At 40.0% G+C, this 17,575-nt stretch overlaps 1 non-coding gene across 1 annotated transcript; it reads left to right on the plus strand.

Annotated features, from left to right (window-relative positions):
• The first annotated feature begins 16,768 nt into the window (after nt 1–16,768).
• On the plus strand, nt 16,769–16,842 carry Trnar-ucu. The gene has a single exon. It is a non-coding gene; the product is annotated as a tRNA-Arg (tRNA).
• The last annotated feature ends 733 nt before the right edge of the window (nt 16,843–17,575 follow it).

Here is a 17,575-nt window from a genome sequence, read left to right on the forward strand (position 1 = left end):
CACATTGTTCCCTTTGAGCCTGTGTTCTTGCAATATCAAGCTGTTTGTAATTTCCACGAGATCCTTTCTTGTTTTATGCCTCAGTGTCCTTGCACACATTGTTTTTATACCTGGATTGCCCATCTCACCAAGCCTGAGGAAAATCGTGCTTATTCATCCAGACTTTGATTAGGTGCTCCCACCTGTGTAAAGCTTTCCACCTAGGGGTAACCTTGTCTTTCTGGGTGCTACCAGTGTATAAAATGAATACTTCAACTACTTCAGTTCTTTCTCTGTGTTGCCATGATTTCAGAGTAACTTTCTTCTCTAACTGTGCACTCTTTGAGGGCAGGAATGATATTTCATGAATCTCATTATTGCCAGTGTAAAAACCAAAAGAATCACAATTTTACTTAAGTATGAAATAAGCCAAATGACAAATGTATAAACATGGGCTCAATAAAACATTTTCCACATAAGCACATAATGCATATAAGCATAATTCCTTGGCATTTTTCACACAGGTATATATACATTAAATTATGTGGATATTCCATTTATAAGCTGAGGTGGCTGATTGTAATGTATGTGCACAAATGTATATAGAATACCTTTCATAAGGTATTACAATTGTCCATCATTTGTCTATCTTACTGTATGTATGTCTGTCTATTTGTCATCTGGTTTTGCTGGAGTTCATACCCAGAGTCTTGAGTTTGCTAACCTGACATACTACCAATGGGCTACATCTCTATCTCCATGTTACTTTCTTTTGTATTGCTGTAGTTGTGGAAAACACTCATCATTCAAGCATCCATCATGTGTACTTTGGACAAATATCTTTAAGGATCCATACTTTGTATACAAGTTGGTGGTTCATTCTGTGCACAGGAACTAAGAACTGGCTATAAAATAATAGTCAGTGTCTCATCAACTGATTTATGTGTTGCTTCTTTAGGGACTTCTGAAAGAGAAGTCCTAAGACATTTCCAAAACAATTACATTCTTTTGCATTTGTAAATATAGGTTAAATAACAAAAGAGCCTTTATAAGCACACCTGGTGAACAAACATGCTATGTTCTCTCCGGATCTGAACTCTGCTCTCTGAGCATTCCTTCTTTTGTTCATAGCCTGTTAAGGAGCTTCTATGTGATGAACAATACTGGTTGCAAGAGGTTAGGCATTTTGTGGTAGCCTATTAAGAAATTATATAAGTGTTTGTTTGTTTTTGAAACTACATATCAAGCAGCGCAGACTGGCCTTTAACTTTCCCCACTCCCTGTATCTATAAATGACTTTGAACTCCTGATTCTCCTGCCTCTACTTCACAGGATCCAGGATTATAGGCAAGAAATGGTAGCTCCATATTTTTTTTTTAACTAGAAAATGAAATGCTCAGTAGATCTATTTTTCTTACCCCATTTTCAAGCCCCACTCCAGGTTTGGACTGTATTTATCTGTGAGGAATAATATGAGTCAAGGATAGGAACTTGGGAACACCAATAATTGATAGCAAAGACCATTCTAAGAGAAATGGGCTGCTTTTTAAAATCCTTAAGTGAGGGTGATTTTTTAAATGCTGCTATAAAATGTCACCGTTTGGTAAAAGCAAGACAGGAAGATTAGGAAGTCATGAAAACCACATTAGAGGAATTCATAGTCCAATAGAGGAGACAGGCTTGCAAACACATATTCACAAGATGGTGTGGGAAAATGTATATGTGAGGCAGAGAGAGAGCAGAGAAAAGATGGAAATTAAACTTTAAAAAAAAATGTTGAGACAAGGAATTGGCCAGGTGTCAAAGGAATGAGAGAGATGAAGGAGGGACTGGCAAATGCATAAATGGTGATGCAGGCAACTCCAAAGTTGTGGCTAGACGTGAGGGAATTTATGCTAGATTGTTCTTTATTCTGCAGACAAGCAGTCATTGAAGGGCTTAAGCAGAGAAATGTCAGTGCCAGATTTGCATTTTAGAGCGATAATACTGGCAGTGCTGGATGGATGGATATGAGCTGCAGAAACCTGGCCTCCACCCCCTGGGCACCACAAATCCAGTGCCATGACACTAAGTAAGACCCACTCAGTGTGGTCTTGTCTTGGATCCTATGGGTATGATAGAGAAATGACCAGGACACCATTATAGGTCTTAGGTTCAATGCGTGGTAGAGAAAAGATTTCTGCACATTTATGTTGGTTCACAGCAACTCATATTTTGTGGAATAGGATTAGCCTTGTGAGCAACTGTTCCAGTTCGTCATGGATAGAACTGGGAAGTTTGGCCACTACTTTGTTTCCTGGAAGAATTAGTCTGTACTCAGTAACCCAGAACATAGGTCAAGTCAAGGGCAATTGGAAAGGAAAGAGAAACTGAGTGAATTATTTTCTGTTTTAGGGACAGTGACAGTGATAGATAAACCAATTGAATGAAAGGATTGCTGAAAACCCAAGTAGGAGACAGAGAGAGAGAGTTTGGTCCCTAGTCCTGGTTACCATCTTCGTTCTCTGAGATCGTGGGCTCTCTGTGACGGAAATGGATGCTACAGGCTTGAAACGAGGAGCACTGCAGGAAGTTAATCCATACATTTTTCATTCATGTGTAACTTTAATGTATTCACACATTAATTAATTCAACATTCATAGAATGCCTACTGTGTGTCTGACATTTTGCATATTCTACATTATGTATTCTTTATGTACAACTTTATGGCATGAAAGCAGCTTTATTCCCCTTTTATAGATGAGAAGTTTGTGACTCAAGCAATTCGGTAGTTTCCTATAAATCCTATGTTAGGTAGTGGGATATGTGTGTACATGTGTGTATATGCTCACATCCATATGTGTGTGGCTACACATGCATGTGGAGGCCAGAGGCTGATGCTGGATTTCTTTTTCAGTTACTCTCCATGAGATATAGTGAGGCAGGATCTCTTACTAGAACCTAGGGCTCACCAATTTGACTAGTCTAGCTAGCGTACTTGTTCCAGGAATTCCATCTCTTCCTCTCAACTGGGGGTGTTGAGGACCATCACATCTACCTGGTATATACCTAGGTGCTAGGGACATAAAGTGAAGTCCGTATGATACTGTGGCAAGCACTTATCTGCTAAGCCATCTCTTTAGCCCCAGGAATCTTAAGTGTCTTGAAAGCCTCTGGTCATTCTAACATATCTTTCTTTGCTTTATCAAAAATGACAGACTTGGAAGTACTTACTCAGGTAAAATGGATGCCCAGGGTACACTGGTTCCATGAGTTAATAATAAAAATTCCTATTTCTAGTGTCAACTGTTCATGAGTGATTCCTAGGCCTTGACAACCCAAAGAAACTACTCAGTACAGGCTGCATCCCTTGACAAAGTTCATTGATCCCCAAGGACACCATGTAAATACCTCATTAAAACAGTTGTGTGAATGTTTCACAGTAAGAAACACTACTGCCTTTCGACAATTAAGTTTCTCAGTGTTTCCTCTTCACTGCCTGCAAATCTTGTAACAAAAATCTGCAGTGTGGCCCATGTCTTCCTCTCTGGCTTCATGCAGGCTCATGGCTGTGCCCTCCAGATTTTTCTTTTGTTCCTAACAGACACCAAGCTCATGTCTACCCCAAACTCTTCTTCCCAACTGGAATGCTTTTACTTTGCTCTGTGCTGAGTTGTTATTCTTGTTTGCTTCTCAGCTTTAGCTACCGCCTCACTGGAGATGCCTTGTTTTCTTGCAGTTACTTATTGTTTTAGTAGATTTTTCTTCTGTTTATTTGCCATCTAGCTTCTTTCTCAGAGTAAGTGTAGGCTCCAAAGGATAAGAAATCTTGTCAATTGCTATTAGAGTTGTGTTGCCAAAAAGGTAGAAGATGCTGCATCTAACACCTATGGCTACCACATGCTAGTATACAATGGTTGAATAGATTGATCACATTAGAAGAAGCATTTGATTTTATGCTCAAGAACCTTTGTCTTGGGTCCAGAGCAACTCTCTGCCTGCCATTTAAAGCTCTTTCCTATGCTTCCTGAGAGAAGACATCTCACTCTTTTTCTGACCACTATGTAATGTTCCTCTAGAGGGTTTAAACTGTTATTAAATTGCCCCACAGCCTCTTATACATCAGGTGAAGTGCCCCAATTCATAACCTTCTGTCAGTTCCTTTATCCATTTAGAACCTCTTGTCTAATCTCTTTCTCTCTGATAACTGGGTTCAGTAGGCCACAGTAGTTTACTAAGGCCAAGGTTGATGATTGTGAGTTAAACGTGCGATGCTCTTCTAGGTTTTCTGGCACAGCTTTTGTTATTCCTAATTTTTAAACCATTTCCCCTCTCCTAATGCATGACCAGCTTATGGTCCATTTTGGTCTCAAGATCATGGTAAGCCCTAAACTTCCAGAACTTGCTACCAGTAGGCTAGTATCCCTTTGCCAGCTGAAACCAAGTTGAGGTTTCCCACAAGACTTCCTACTTTCAGGGTTTTCTTGTGGCTCCAGTGGGAAATTCAGAGATGGTGGGGGTTGTATTTAAAGTGCTCCTGCTAAATCTATGTGAAGTCATGGGAAGGTTTTTGTGTGTTGTGTAGACCTAGAATAGGATATGCTTCTATCTCAAGGAAGTTCAAAGAGTCCTTGTTCTAGCCTTGAGGAGATTAGAACTGACGAGAAGACAGCACTTAGTGGGGAGTAGCATGGCTTTGAGGGTAAAGTCAGCCAAGACTAAAATACAAGTTGTGCTACTGATATTTGTCACTAGAACTTTCCATTCACTGATCATTAGGCTCTGTCACTATCAGTCTTACAGTTTCATTGTGAAGATTACCATGGGAAAGGCTTCCTGTACCACTGCTAGGATAGAAGGGAGCAACACTCACTGTTTCCCTCTCTGACTCCTTCACCTTGGAGCAGATGCCCGAGGGCTATTTCTTTGTGTTTGTGTTACACAGACACTTGTCTTGTACTCGTTGTCTTAATATAAAGCACTTCATGGATCTAGATTTGAAATTCTGATGTCTTCACTTCAATTCGTTCGCAATGTAGCCTGCTCTCTGCTACCCTCATGTGGCCACCCTGACCCCTGGTTATTCCTGATCCTCTGCCCCCTCAGTGTGGTGGCTCTGCTGTAATGCAGTAAATTACTAGCATCTAGGAGTTCTTGTCTCAGATCCTCTGAGTTTGGAACGTTTATGTGACATGAAGTCCCTTTGAGTTTGTCTTCTCTTAGGATGATATTATTAACGACTCAGTCACTTTAGCATTCTTTGTCCCTTTCTACAATTCCCCTCACCTGTCAGAGATATATGCAGCACAGATACATGCTGAGTTTGGAAACAGCAAGGTCTTTTGATGTTTCAAATCCCATACAGGCTTCTGTCTCCTAGGAATCCTGAAATTACAGTTCATCATCATAAGTTATTTAATCATAGATTGACCTGCTTCTCCCACCTCAAATTAGTAAAGAAACTATATTCATTCTTGCCTTGGTAAGGGTTAATAATAGATCTTGTGTAGACACAAAATGTTGGCTTCAGATTGTAATATGGAAAAAGACGATATCTGTTTTTATCTCTCTCTAATTGTGCTCTATTTTTAGACCAGGGACCGAAGAGTTATTTAGAATAGAATATGCATACTAGTCTGTTTGAAAAATTTTGCTAGTGAGAATATAGGAAAATCAGTTTGAAGAGGTGGCTTTGAAGCGAACCGAGGAAGGTGAAATTTGAGAACCAGACACCAAAGAGTCTTTTATTTTTATGTCATGCTGGGGAATGAACCCAGAGCCTCACGCATGTTAAGCAAGTGCTATACTACTGAGCTGTATCTGTAGCCCTCAAAGGGCTTCATCTTTAGTCCAACATCGATTGAAATAATTTTTACATCAGGATGTCACATGACTGAATTATTACTTAAATATTAATCATATTAGTCCTGTATTCAGGGTGGTAAAGATGTGTTAAATCTTAATTTGTAAATTCAGTACAGGACTATGCTAAATCTCAGTAAGATATTTCTGGAACTTGACAGGTAGATTCTAGCATTCCCATGCCGAAGAAATTCAAAAACAATCGTGGTGAACACATCAAATTAAAGGGGAAGCAGGTTGTTGACCTATGTTAAGCTACTTAAAATTATAATCATTAAAATGTGGAGAAGACACAAATTAATATGAGAATTTAGTGTTTGAGAAGTGTTGTCTTTCTTATGAAATACACATTTAGTGACTGAAGACCGGGCTGTAGAGTTAGCCATTAGAGTAAATGGCTATCTGTTAGGATGGGCAGCAAACCCACCTTCTTTGTACTATATGCAGAACAAATGAATATGCTGTAAATTGGATAAAAATAAATTAAATTATTTTTGTTTTGGTTTGTGAGAGTTCCTCTATGAGGCCCTGGTTGCCCTGCAACTCACTCTGCAGATCAGGCTGACTGACCTGGAACTGAGAGATCTGTCTGCCTCTGCCTCCAGAGTGCTGGGAATAAAGACCTGTGCCACCACCCCTGGCATACATTCATTTGTTTTAAAACTGTGGAAAAATACATTTATTCTTAGAAGTCAAGAAGCCCTTCTTAAGATGTAATACTATAAAATCTCCAAAGGAAAGGACTGACAGTATTTAGCTGTGTTTCTGACATGATTTGCCTTTTTAGATACTGTCACCAAAATTCAAAAGTAATTTGCAGAGTGGGAAAAAGATTGAACTCATATACCAAAGTCTCCAACTTGACAATGAGTAAAATATTCAGCCTATAAATATAAAGAGGCAAATGAGCAATAGAAAATTGGGCAAAAAGTTATAAATAGACATTGCCAGGAAAAGAAAGGCAATTGTTTAATAATCATCTGAAGAGATGATGAACTGCATTTGGATTTTGAAAAATGTAAGTTAAAGTACCAAAGGGATCACAGGCTGTTAAGGAGCGACGAAGAGCCCCATCAGATTGTTAAAAATTAAAATGATGGAAAACACACCGTGTTGGTAAGTGTTGAGGGAAATAGGCACCTTCATATATTATGAGTGAAAATGTAAATCTGAAAAGCTTTCTGAAAGATATTTTGGCAGGATGCATCAAAATTAAAAATGGAAATACCAGAGGTGCTGTTTCCACAAATTGTGTATAGATTTATTTACACATGAGTGCCATGATTCATGTACAAAGGTATGCATCTCATCATATTTTCCAGCAGTGAGAAATGGGAAACAACCCCAAACCCATCGATAGTGAATTGGTAAAATAAATAGGCCAGTGTCATACTTTGTAATAACACAGCAGTTAAAAAGAATGAGGCAAATTTATGTGAACCATTATAGAAAAAATACTCAAAATGTACTGTTCGGTTAAAATGTAAAAAAAAAATACACACATTATTATCTTTTGTGCAAAATAGACACAAATTTTAAAAATGAATATGTGTATCTGCAGATTTCATGTATGTGTAGATGGGTCTTTAAGCGCATGAAGAGTTACTTAATGGTTGTGTGATGTCAAGCAAGGCACATAACCCTCTTAGCATTTCAGGTTTTCTTACATAGAAAATAGAAAAAGTCATTGTATGTGTTTAACAATTCTATGATGTGAGTGTTACTATATTATTTTTTATACTAGAACCTGACACACAGTAGGCACTTGATTAGCATTTCTATTCAGCTTCATATTTTAAACTTGAAAAATTAATATTTATTATACTATTTGCTACTGCGAGTGAGAAGAAATGCACAAAGGGGTTGTTGTATCTCATGCTTACTATTTGTACAGTGATTGTGTGTTTGCATACTGAAAGACTAAGGTTTTTAAATTTGAAAAGTTATTCAAGTTCAGTTAAATGATGATTACTGAATCTCGGATGAGTTAAAAGAGCCCAGCATTTGACTCTGAGACAGAATGTTGGGTAGTGGTTTGAGAAGCAAGAAAGGAGAAGAAATGAGATGCAGTTCTCTGCCCTGGTATTTGAGTGGCTTGAAAAATGCTGAACCATAGAGAGAAATACTGGAGTCAGGAGAAGCTTTTTGTGGGGTATAATATTTTGGGAAGGAAGACGTGTCTTGGTTCAGGCTGCTGTAGCAGAACACCAGAGACTGAGTAGCCAAAATATTAGACACTTATTCTCATGGGTTTCAAAGCTGGAAGCCTGAAATTACAGTACTGTCTTGGACATGGCCTGGTGCCTTTTAGGAGGATGGTCACTTTCTTACTGTACCTTGCAGGGCAAAGAAAAAGAAAAGGAACTCTTTTGGATCTTTTTATAAGGATACACACACATATCAGGCATCAGCATATGATTTGGGGTAGGGACACAAAGATTCACTCTGTAGTGCTTAGTATACTTTTCTTAATTATATGTGTATAGAATTCTCAGGTCTCATTTCAAGAATGTCCATATAATGTTACTATTATAAAAAAAAATAATGACTGAGGAATGTCTACAAAGGCCATAAAACCACCCCAACAGTTTGTTCCTACTTTCTCCCCTTAATAACCATATTGAGCAACACCATGTGCTAGGCACTGCTCAGCCTGTCAAGGGTAGAAGAACTCAGGTTGCTTGTCATCTGGTGGGAGAAAGACATGTACAAATTAATTGCAATATACTGCAATGGGGGTTCCAATAGCCATATGCACAGGGTGCAGGGATGGTGTGAAAATGGGTGTGATCCAATCTGCTTTGGGTTGTGGTGGGTGTCAGAGAAGATGTTACAGAAAGTGAGGTGACTCAGCTGAGTCAAGGACGATGAGCAGTTCTGCAGGCAGATGTAGGGTAGGGAGAAGAGAAGGACATTTTAGAAATGAAATATCATCATACATCAAGACATGCTAGTACAGAACTGAAATCTTTTATTTTTACTCTTTCTCCTTTATTGAGTCTCCTTTTTTTCTCCTTTATTGAGTACTTGAATATTATAGAGTTCAAAGAGGGGGGTTGAAAGAATGAGAAAAATCAGTTCACCATTAGCTCTTCTCTAGGCAATTATGAAATAAGATGCACTAAGTTTACCTTCAAGACAAATCACAATTAGCCTGCAGTAGTACTACTAATAAGGTTTAACTCTCTATTATAACTTACCCTGATTACTACAGAAGCACCATGACTGTGCCCTCTGGATATAATCTCTACTCAGCAGCCAAGTAGCTGAAATGTAGACTTTATCACAACTCTCCTGTACTGAAAACCCTTTACTGCTCCTGCATCTGGTGGAAAATTAGAATCTTGAAACATGAGGCTGGAGGAACCTCATCACCAGGTCTTTGCAGGCAACCACTGTCACTTCCTGTCTCTGGAACTTGCAATATCTCATTTGTTGTAGTTTCTTGTACAGATGGTACTGGGTTGTAATTTTGCTGTTGCTGTCATTGCAGAGTGTCCTTCCCCTTAGCTTGCACCTAAGGAATGTATACACACACACACACACACACACACACACACACACACACTTACAAAACTCCAACTTCTTTTTGTGCGCTGGTTAAAAACTGTTCACATTTTAAATATCAGCTTAAGTTTGAAGCTCTAGAAAACTCACAGACTCGTCAGACTTGATGATTACTTGGTCAATTTTGGTTCTGTAGATCGTTGGATGTAGCTATAGAGTTAGACAACATATTTATGATTCTGGTAAATTTTCTGTTTCCAAGTCTTCATGAAAAGTTTTTTATTGGCCTGTTTAAATTTTAGTTTTATGGTACCCCCCCCCCATTGGAAGAGAGAGAGAAAGAAAATGGGTAAGGGTAAATATGGTGTGAGGAGGCTCTAGAAGGGTTCTGGGGCCAGGGAAATAATGATCAAAATTGTATGAGAATAATTTTAATTTAAAATCTACATGTGATATCAGCATTATCCTTTTATTTTCAAAATCCAGCACATTTCTTGGTAGACAGAAATTATTTATGGATTTGTAGCACAAATAAATTGTTAGGTGGTAGTTAATGAGTGAAAAGGTGCTACCATTAACTACATGGACTGTGAGGAGCAGATTCATGGAGTTCAGGTTTGCATATTTTGCAGTTGAGATATCTGAGTCAAAGACAGCTTGTGTTCACCAGGCTGAATTTCACGGGAGCTGTCTGGCTTTCAGATCGATGTAAAGGTTTCTAGTTCTTAGACAATAGTGTGTGCTGCTGTGCTATTTGAGGTCAATCAGGAAGAAAGCATGGAAGAAGAGAACCAAGACATTTTAAGGGAACTTTTGGTTTTCATTTGTATTATGCCCTCAAATACACATGCCACTTGAATGTCACCTTACTTTTATTATGCCTTAGGACAAGAATGAAACTCAAATATAAGGTGTGCCCAGAGAAGCAGGTGCTGAAGATTTGGTCCTCTGGGATTGGAAGACAGCAAACCATTAAAACAGTGGTTGTCAACCTGTGGGTTGTGGCTCCCACAGGAGTTGTGTATCAGATATCCTGTACATATCAGATATCCTGCATATTAGATATTTGCACAATAATTCTCACCAGTAGCAAAATGACATTTATGGAGAAATAGCACAATAATTTTATGTTTGAGAGTCAGTACAACATGAGGAATTATGTTAAAAAATCACAGCACTAGAATGGTTGAGAACCATTGCTGTAGGAGGTCATGCTGAATATGGAAGTCTTTGGGTCAGTGCGGGTAGGCAGTACTTGAAGGGGAGAGTGACCTGGAATACCAGTTTCTGTTACTTTCCCATTTTGGCTCTTGACTCATCATGTTTGCAACTTTGCTTTGCAGTGTGCTCCTCATCAATAAATCCAGCACCCCAGTCAGAGGCTGGAGCAATAGATGCTTGCTCTTGGACCAGATAGTCTAAAAGTGTGATCCTACATAAACCTTTTCTCTATTTTTGAGTTAACTGTCTCAGATATTTTATTACAGTGATAAAAAGCCGATGTGTTTGTACATGTGTATATACCTAAAACAAACCATTTCATTAGATGCTTTTTAATGGTTTCTGCAGTTTCTTTTACTTATCCTGGCATGGCCTGTCTTATACTGTTATTTCTTTTTCTCTTTAATGTTATAAAAATTCTACTAACATTCTGACTTGCAGTCCAACAACACTGCTCTTTGGGAAAGCAAGAGTTAAGAAGAAAGAGGAGGGGCTGGTGAAGGAGAGTGAAAAGAAAGGGCTAAGACATGAGACACCAGTATGGAGAGCTTATATCATTGAAGCCAGAGGATATTTTTAAGAATGGAGCTGTGGTCACAAGTGTGAAATGCTTCAAGAAGGTGACGTGAGACTATTGAATTTGACAATTAGGAAGCCATTAGTAACTCTATCGAGGACGCTTTATCTGTACCTGGCTTGGAGTCAATTGAGGAGGGATGAAGGGAAGAGACAGTTGACAGCACACACTATCATAGAAACCCACTCATTGCAGAAACCAGGGCTCCCAGGCACCAGTTTGCTAAGAATTTTTACTGTCTTTTCTTTTCTGTATAATGATCTTATAGGGCAGGCATTATTAGTTGTGTGGTTTTTTAAGATGAAGCAAGTGATCTGAGTGTCAGAGAAGGCTGTTTAGGTAGACAAAGGAACCCATCATCACCCAGGAGGCTACAGACCTGGGATTAACACTGGCCTCCCTGAGTCTGTAGTTTCCCAATTCCATCATAATGGTTACTTTATTTTTCTTGTATCAGATAAGTGATGTAATTTCTGTGGGCCCGAGTTTACCAATATATGTAATTATACATGGAGAAAGACAGTGTCAAATATTATAGACCACAGAGATACAGCAAATAAAGAACAAATATTCACCCACTTAGCACTTTCAATTTAATCTTCAAAGGAAGTGGTTTTCCTAAAATTTCTAGAAGTAATAAGAACATATGACAAAAGTTAAACTGATATATAAGGTTGAAAGAGACTCAATTCTCTTAAAGTTCTTTTCTACTTTTGTGTCCTATGTGATTCCAGTGAAAATCCTTCTACCCCTTTTAGTTTTCCTGGTTCATCAGTTGAGACTGAATGCATTCACCCAGGCATCTGCTTCCCATGTTTTAACTTAAAGTGATTGGGCAGGGAATCAGCCACTGAGGCAGTGACAAACCTAAGCTCATTTACTCAAGGCTATTCCTTCTAACTTCTAAACACTACACACATTGATTTCACCTGGAGCCCTTTCTAGATCTTTGCTGTTCTTCTGTCCTATTCCACAACAAAATATCATGAGGCCAGGCCAAGTGCCTCCCTGGACTCCTTCTGTGGAGGTGTTCACAGTGCATATAGGTTGGGACACTGTCATCATGGGTACCTGTAATGCTACGAATATATGAGCAGTATGCTTCTTTTGTAGAAGGACCATGACAATATTCTCCTCAAAATCTAGGACAGCTGTGATGTCAAAACAAGACAAGTCATTTGGAATAATTTTACTACTGTATTGGTATGTAATGATATTACTACCATTAATACTACCTCTTAGAGTCCTAAGGCAGGTGTTAAGAAGAAGGGACTTGAATGTTGTGCTTTTATACTCTAAAAAAGGACATAAAACTGTAGGAATGAGTTGATTACTTCAGTAGAATGCTGGCCTGTGTCTTTATCTTCAATTCAAGAGCAGATATTTTTAAAGACAGACTTTAGGGCTAGTGGTGTTGTGTGTTTTAAAAAGTACTTCCCTTAGTAGATAAAAGAAGATGAACTGGAGACTGAGCACCTGAAATTCTGGGTGAAGCAGAATGTTTCCTTCTGAATTTCTAGAAAAATCTGGTGAATTTGACAGCCATCATCCTTCTAATTTTAAAGAACGGGCAGTTTCCTCAAACTTCATATGCTTAGGGATATAATCTAGAATGGTCTTCAGATGGTTTCCTGGGGGAAGGTTGGCAGAGGGTGGGGAATGATTCCCAAGAGAGGAAGATTCTCTATCCAACTTCCTCAGTCACGTTTGGGGAACATGCAATGCTGGTATGCATTTGATTCCAAGTTTCAATGGCTTGTGAGATCCAGAACAGTTTCAAGATAGATAGGTTCTCAGGCTACACTGAAGAAGGTCTAAAAATGTCTCCTCCGCAAGTCAGCTGGGCATAGTTAGGCCTAGAGTGGCTTCTGAAAACTAGACACAGCAACTAATGGAAGGTTTTGCTTTGCATTTCTCTTTCTGTAGTCTGATTCCCAGGCTTAATTCTTACCTGTATTTTGTATTTAATCCCAGAGGAGAAGAATAAATAGGATGGAGAAGGCAAAAGTGACATTGGTAACCAAGTTCACAGGCGAAGAAAAGAGGGGCAGGGCAAAGCCTGGGGACACAGGCACTTTGTTGTAATGCATTAGAGAAGCATGGGAGGAATAAACAGGTGAGTAAGGGACAGTTCTACAAGGATGAAATGTCTAGAAAAAGAAGGGGGTGTTAGATTACAGGTCTGCCTATGTCAGTCCTTCTTTGTAACTATCTGGGAGTTACAAAGTGAACATCTGTGTGTTCTGAGTTCTACAGGGCAGGTCTTGTACCAGTGGCCTAATGCTGCAAAATAGCTCTCCTGGTTTGGTTTTTGTTGTTTTGTTTTGTTCCGTTTTGTTTTGTTTTGATAAGATAGAACACCAGGGCTGTAAATGGCTAGGAGCATAGGAAGATGGCAGGCAGAAGCCACTTCTATAGGGAGCTCCCACAATAGTGTGAACAGCATGGGGTAGTTATAGCAACTGAGATGAAGTTATAGCAGCAGCCAAGGGTTCTGTTAACCAGATAGCCACTCCACTGACTTATACTACTAGTCTCCCTTAGCATATAAATCATGGACCAGTTAGGATGAGCACCTTTCGTACAGCTGTAAGACCACAGTGGGATGTGGGATTTACTTCTGGATCAAAGGGAAGATTTTTTTTTGGCATTTATTCTGTGTATCCAAGCAACACTTTATGAATGAAATAATGTATGAGCATCCCCAGTTTGTCTGTAGGGTCACAGAGAGGCACCTAATTAGAAGCATGAGTAATGTTTGAGTCATAGATCTTTGGAGAATTAAATCAGTGCACTTTTGTTTTAATTGGAAACGGAATGCACTTATCTTCTTAAGGGTTTACATAAACACTGATGATATGTATCTGGTTTGATAGAATAAAAAGATATGTACTATAGTCAATCACGTTGAGTGGCTTAACCTCATCTTTCTGCTCTCTGTAAAGTTACAGCTATATTTGACTCTTTTTATTTTAAAATTGAAACCTAGTTATGAGACATTACTCACACTGCCAAGCTACGTTGATTTACAGATGATAAGGCAAAATTAGAGATGTCAAAAAAAAAAAAAGTCCAGAATGTTTCTGTTGATATAGACAAGGAGTGTTGCAAAGACATACAGGCAGGAGGTGCCTACTTTTCCTGAAATGAGATCTATTGGGCAGCATGGGGAAGTTGAAAGGGAAATCTGCAAAGGGAACAACAGGCTAACCCAGGTGATGTGCAGAAAAGCAGAAGATCGGCAGCGTGAGACCTCAGTTACTCTTTACCAACAGTGTGAGTTGTTGCCTTGTGAGACATTAGCTGATTTTCTCAGCAGCACTAAGCATCACAGCCAGCTACTGAAGCTGGATCTTTGTACTTCTAAGGTTATGTTCTTCCTCATTTGGACTTGGAGACATGGTGCCTTATCTGGTGGATAATAGATTGCTTCCTCTTTCCTTCATGTACATCTTTCAGAGTCATTTCTCCTTTGGGATTTGCCAGCAGAATCTTTCCTTTGCATCCTCAGAACCAGGTGAGAACACTGCAGGCAACAAATAAGATTACTAGAGAGAGGTGGACCACTGCGTTCAGGGAACGTGTAATTGAAGGCATCAGCAAAGGATTGAGTAAAATTGGAGCATGACAGACTTGTGAGTACTTGTGTGTGTGTGTCTGTGTGTGTGTCTGTGTGTGTGTTTGTGTGTCTGTGTGTGTGTTTGTGTGTCTGTGTGTTACACTGAGACTGGCAGCATCCTGAAAGCTGCCCTGCCTCACCTCTTCTTTAGAGTGGCTGGCACTGTCCTGTAAGTTTGGGCTTCCCCTTCAGATACATGGGCTTTTTGAACTGCTACTTAACCTGGGCAGACTAAATATTCTCTGGCTAGTATCCAGCTCTATAGACTAGATCCTTGAAACTGTCTAGGATCCTATGTGAAGAAAAATCTATTTTTGCTTCTCTCCAGTGTCTGTCTCCAGGTACACAAGGAGGGAAGACAGGTGTGGCTGGAGGAACTACTACTTTGGTGTAGAGGAAGGGTTACTTCTTTAATCTCATGCTCAGCTGAGTATCCCAGCTGTGTTGTCTTCTAGCTCACTCTTAGGCTACAGGGACGGGATAGAACAGTGAGACCAAGGCAGAGATTATCCTTAGTTGGCCCTTGAAGTTCTCCCAAACGGGGCATTCTTTAACGTTCCTTTTCCTTTGGTCTCACAGGTTGGGGTTATCTATGGATGTGTTTGGAGTCTGCAGGCTGTGCTCAGAGTCAGGGTTATGGAAACACAGTACAGGAGAACAGGAGACTCTAAGCTGGCTTTGATTTCAGTGTAATCTTTTGAGTGTTAAGTGGGACAATGAATGTGGAGTTGCATGTCCAGTCAATGCATGGCCATTGGGAGTCAGAGGCTCATCACGTCAATGTGCCTGACAACTGGACATGAGGAAATAAGCAGAAGATGATGTAGAAAGGACTTGGATTAGACATTCAAAAGAACTGGCCCAGTAGGAATTATAAATAGTACTGGTGATGGAATTGTCTTTTCCAGGAGGCTTTTTAAAATAGGAAACATATTCTTGGATATGAGCTGGGTCTTTACATATGGTTACCCAGGGTTGGTCAATTTAATTATACAAGGATGCATCAAACAAGCCCAGGCAGCTGAGAAATCCTCTCTGCTTAAATTAGGGAGAAAGACTGGAAAGGCTTGGAGCCAGTGTAGGTATGGGGAAGGGACTAATGTATTCAGAGAGGGCTGTGTGAGGGCCACCTGTATTTCAGTAGACACCGCCACTTTTACTCCTCACCCTTCCCTGTTTGTGCATACACAAACATGCAGACACACAGACACAGATACAGAAACACACACCACACACACAAATACACACACACATACACACACACACACACACACACACACACACACAGGGGTAGAGAGACAGACCTACATAAGGATTCACCCTCTTACATATACTTTTCTGACTCCACCCATCCTCAGTTCTAATGAGGATACTGAAGTAATATCATATCAGACTCCTGAACCTGCTCGCTGGGTTTCACAGATACAGTTCTTAAAGCTGAGGGAAAGGAAGAAACCAGTCTCCTCCCTGGCTCCTCTGACTTTCTCTAATGCTGCTCACAGTGGGTTTTGCTTTTGTGTTTTTATTTAGCAGCAGATTCTTTGTTTCTGGAATCGGGGGTTTTCCTGAATCCCTCAGCTTTCCCCAGGCTTTTGCCTGAGAATATCTGGACCAGGATGAAACCACAGTGAGGAAATGGGGGTGGAAGTAGAGATGGTTTCTGCTTTCTCCGCCAGGCTGGGTGTACTCTGCTTCATTAGCATAAGAATAGAGAGACTTTTCCGTTATCCTCCCTTAGGGACAGAGAGCAATAGAGAGCAAAGGCTCTCCTGCTCTGTCCTCCTCTTTCAGGGATCCTGGGTCTTGGAAAATGACTACTGTCACATTCTTCCAATCCTCTGAGGAACCTAAGACACATAATATTGCAAAAACCTTTGATGGAGCCGGCTGGTGGATCTCCACTCCAGATTTTCCAGCTGTCCCTGTCCCCCCCACCGCTCAGAGAGCAGGATGCTGAGATGGCTCGGTGATGCAGAAGGTATGTGCTTTTTCAGTTCTGGTGCTGATGCTGTGTGTGTGGTGAGGTCTCTGTGGCGCAATGGACGAGCGCGCTGGACTTCTAATCCAGAGGTTCCGGGTTCGAGTCCCGGCAGAGATGATCACCTGGCATATGCCTCTTTTGTTTTGAATGCTGTCATGCTAGGTTGGTAATTATATTTATTCATCCCTAGAGGCTCTAAGAAGAAAAAGAGAAGCTCTTTCTTCAGGAATCCTGAATGTTTTCTTCCCTTTGCTTTCCTCCATCTTCATTCTTTCTCTTTTCCTTCCTGGCTGATTTTGATTTTCTGGTGGATGCTTAGATGTCTGCTACATGTTTCTTCTCAACTGATACTCTTTTGCTTTGTTATAGGATAATAGACACAAAATAATTAAGATGCCTGGCCCTAGGTTGTTTTAACCATTCTGGTTCCTACTTTTTCTCTCTGAGAAAACCCAGGGGCAGACTGACCCACATGCAAAGGGGAAATGACCTGTTGTTCTCCAAGACAATGCCCACCTTGACCAAAGTGCTTTTGGGGTTAGGGGACAGCTAGGGTTTATACAGAGGATAATTTCTCTTCACAGTTGTTGTCAGCTATTCTTTTGCATTCCTAGCACTTTGGCTGCTACAGCTCATCACTCACATATCCATCTGTAAGGTGAAATGCAATCATGCTCTTCCCTTTGTCTCAGTAGAATACACTACAAAACAGCCCCCTAATAGCCAGAAGCAAGTTGGCTGAGCTTATCCTCGGGAAGTTAAAGGCCTCCCCTAAATGCTCTTCAGGGTGAAATTTGCTATGCTTTTCCTATGCGTATGTGAAAGTCATTTTTATAATGCCCAACAAGCT

This window comes from Grammomys surdaster, unplaced genomic scaffold, assembly GCF_004785775.1.
Source record: "Grammomys surdaster isolate TR1022 unplaced genomic scaffold, NIH_TR_1.0 124525, whole genome shotgun sequence".
Lineage (NCBI taxonomy): Eukaryota > Metazoa > Chordata > Mammalia > Rodentia > Muridae > Grammomys > Grammomys surdaster.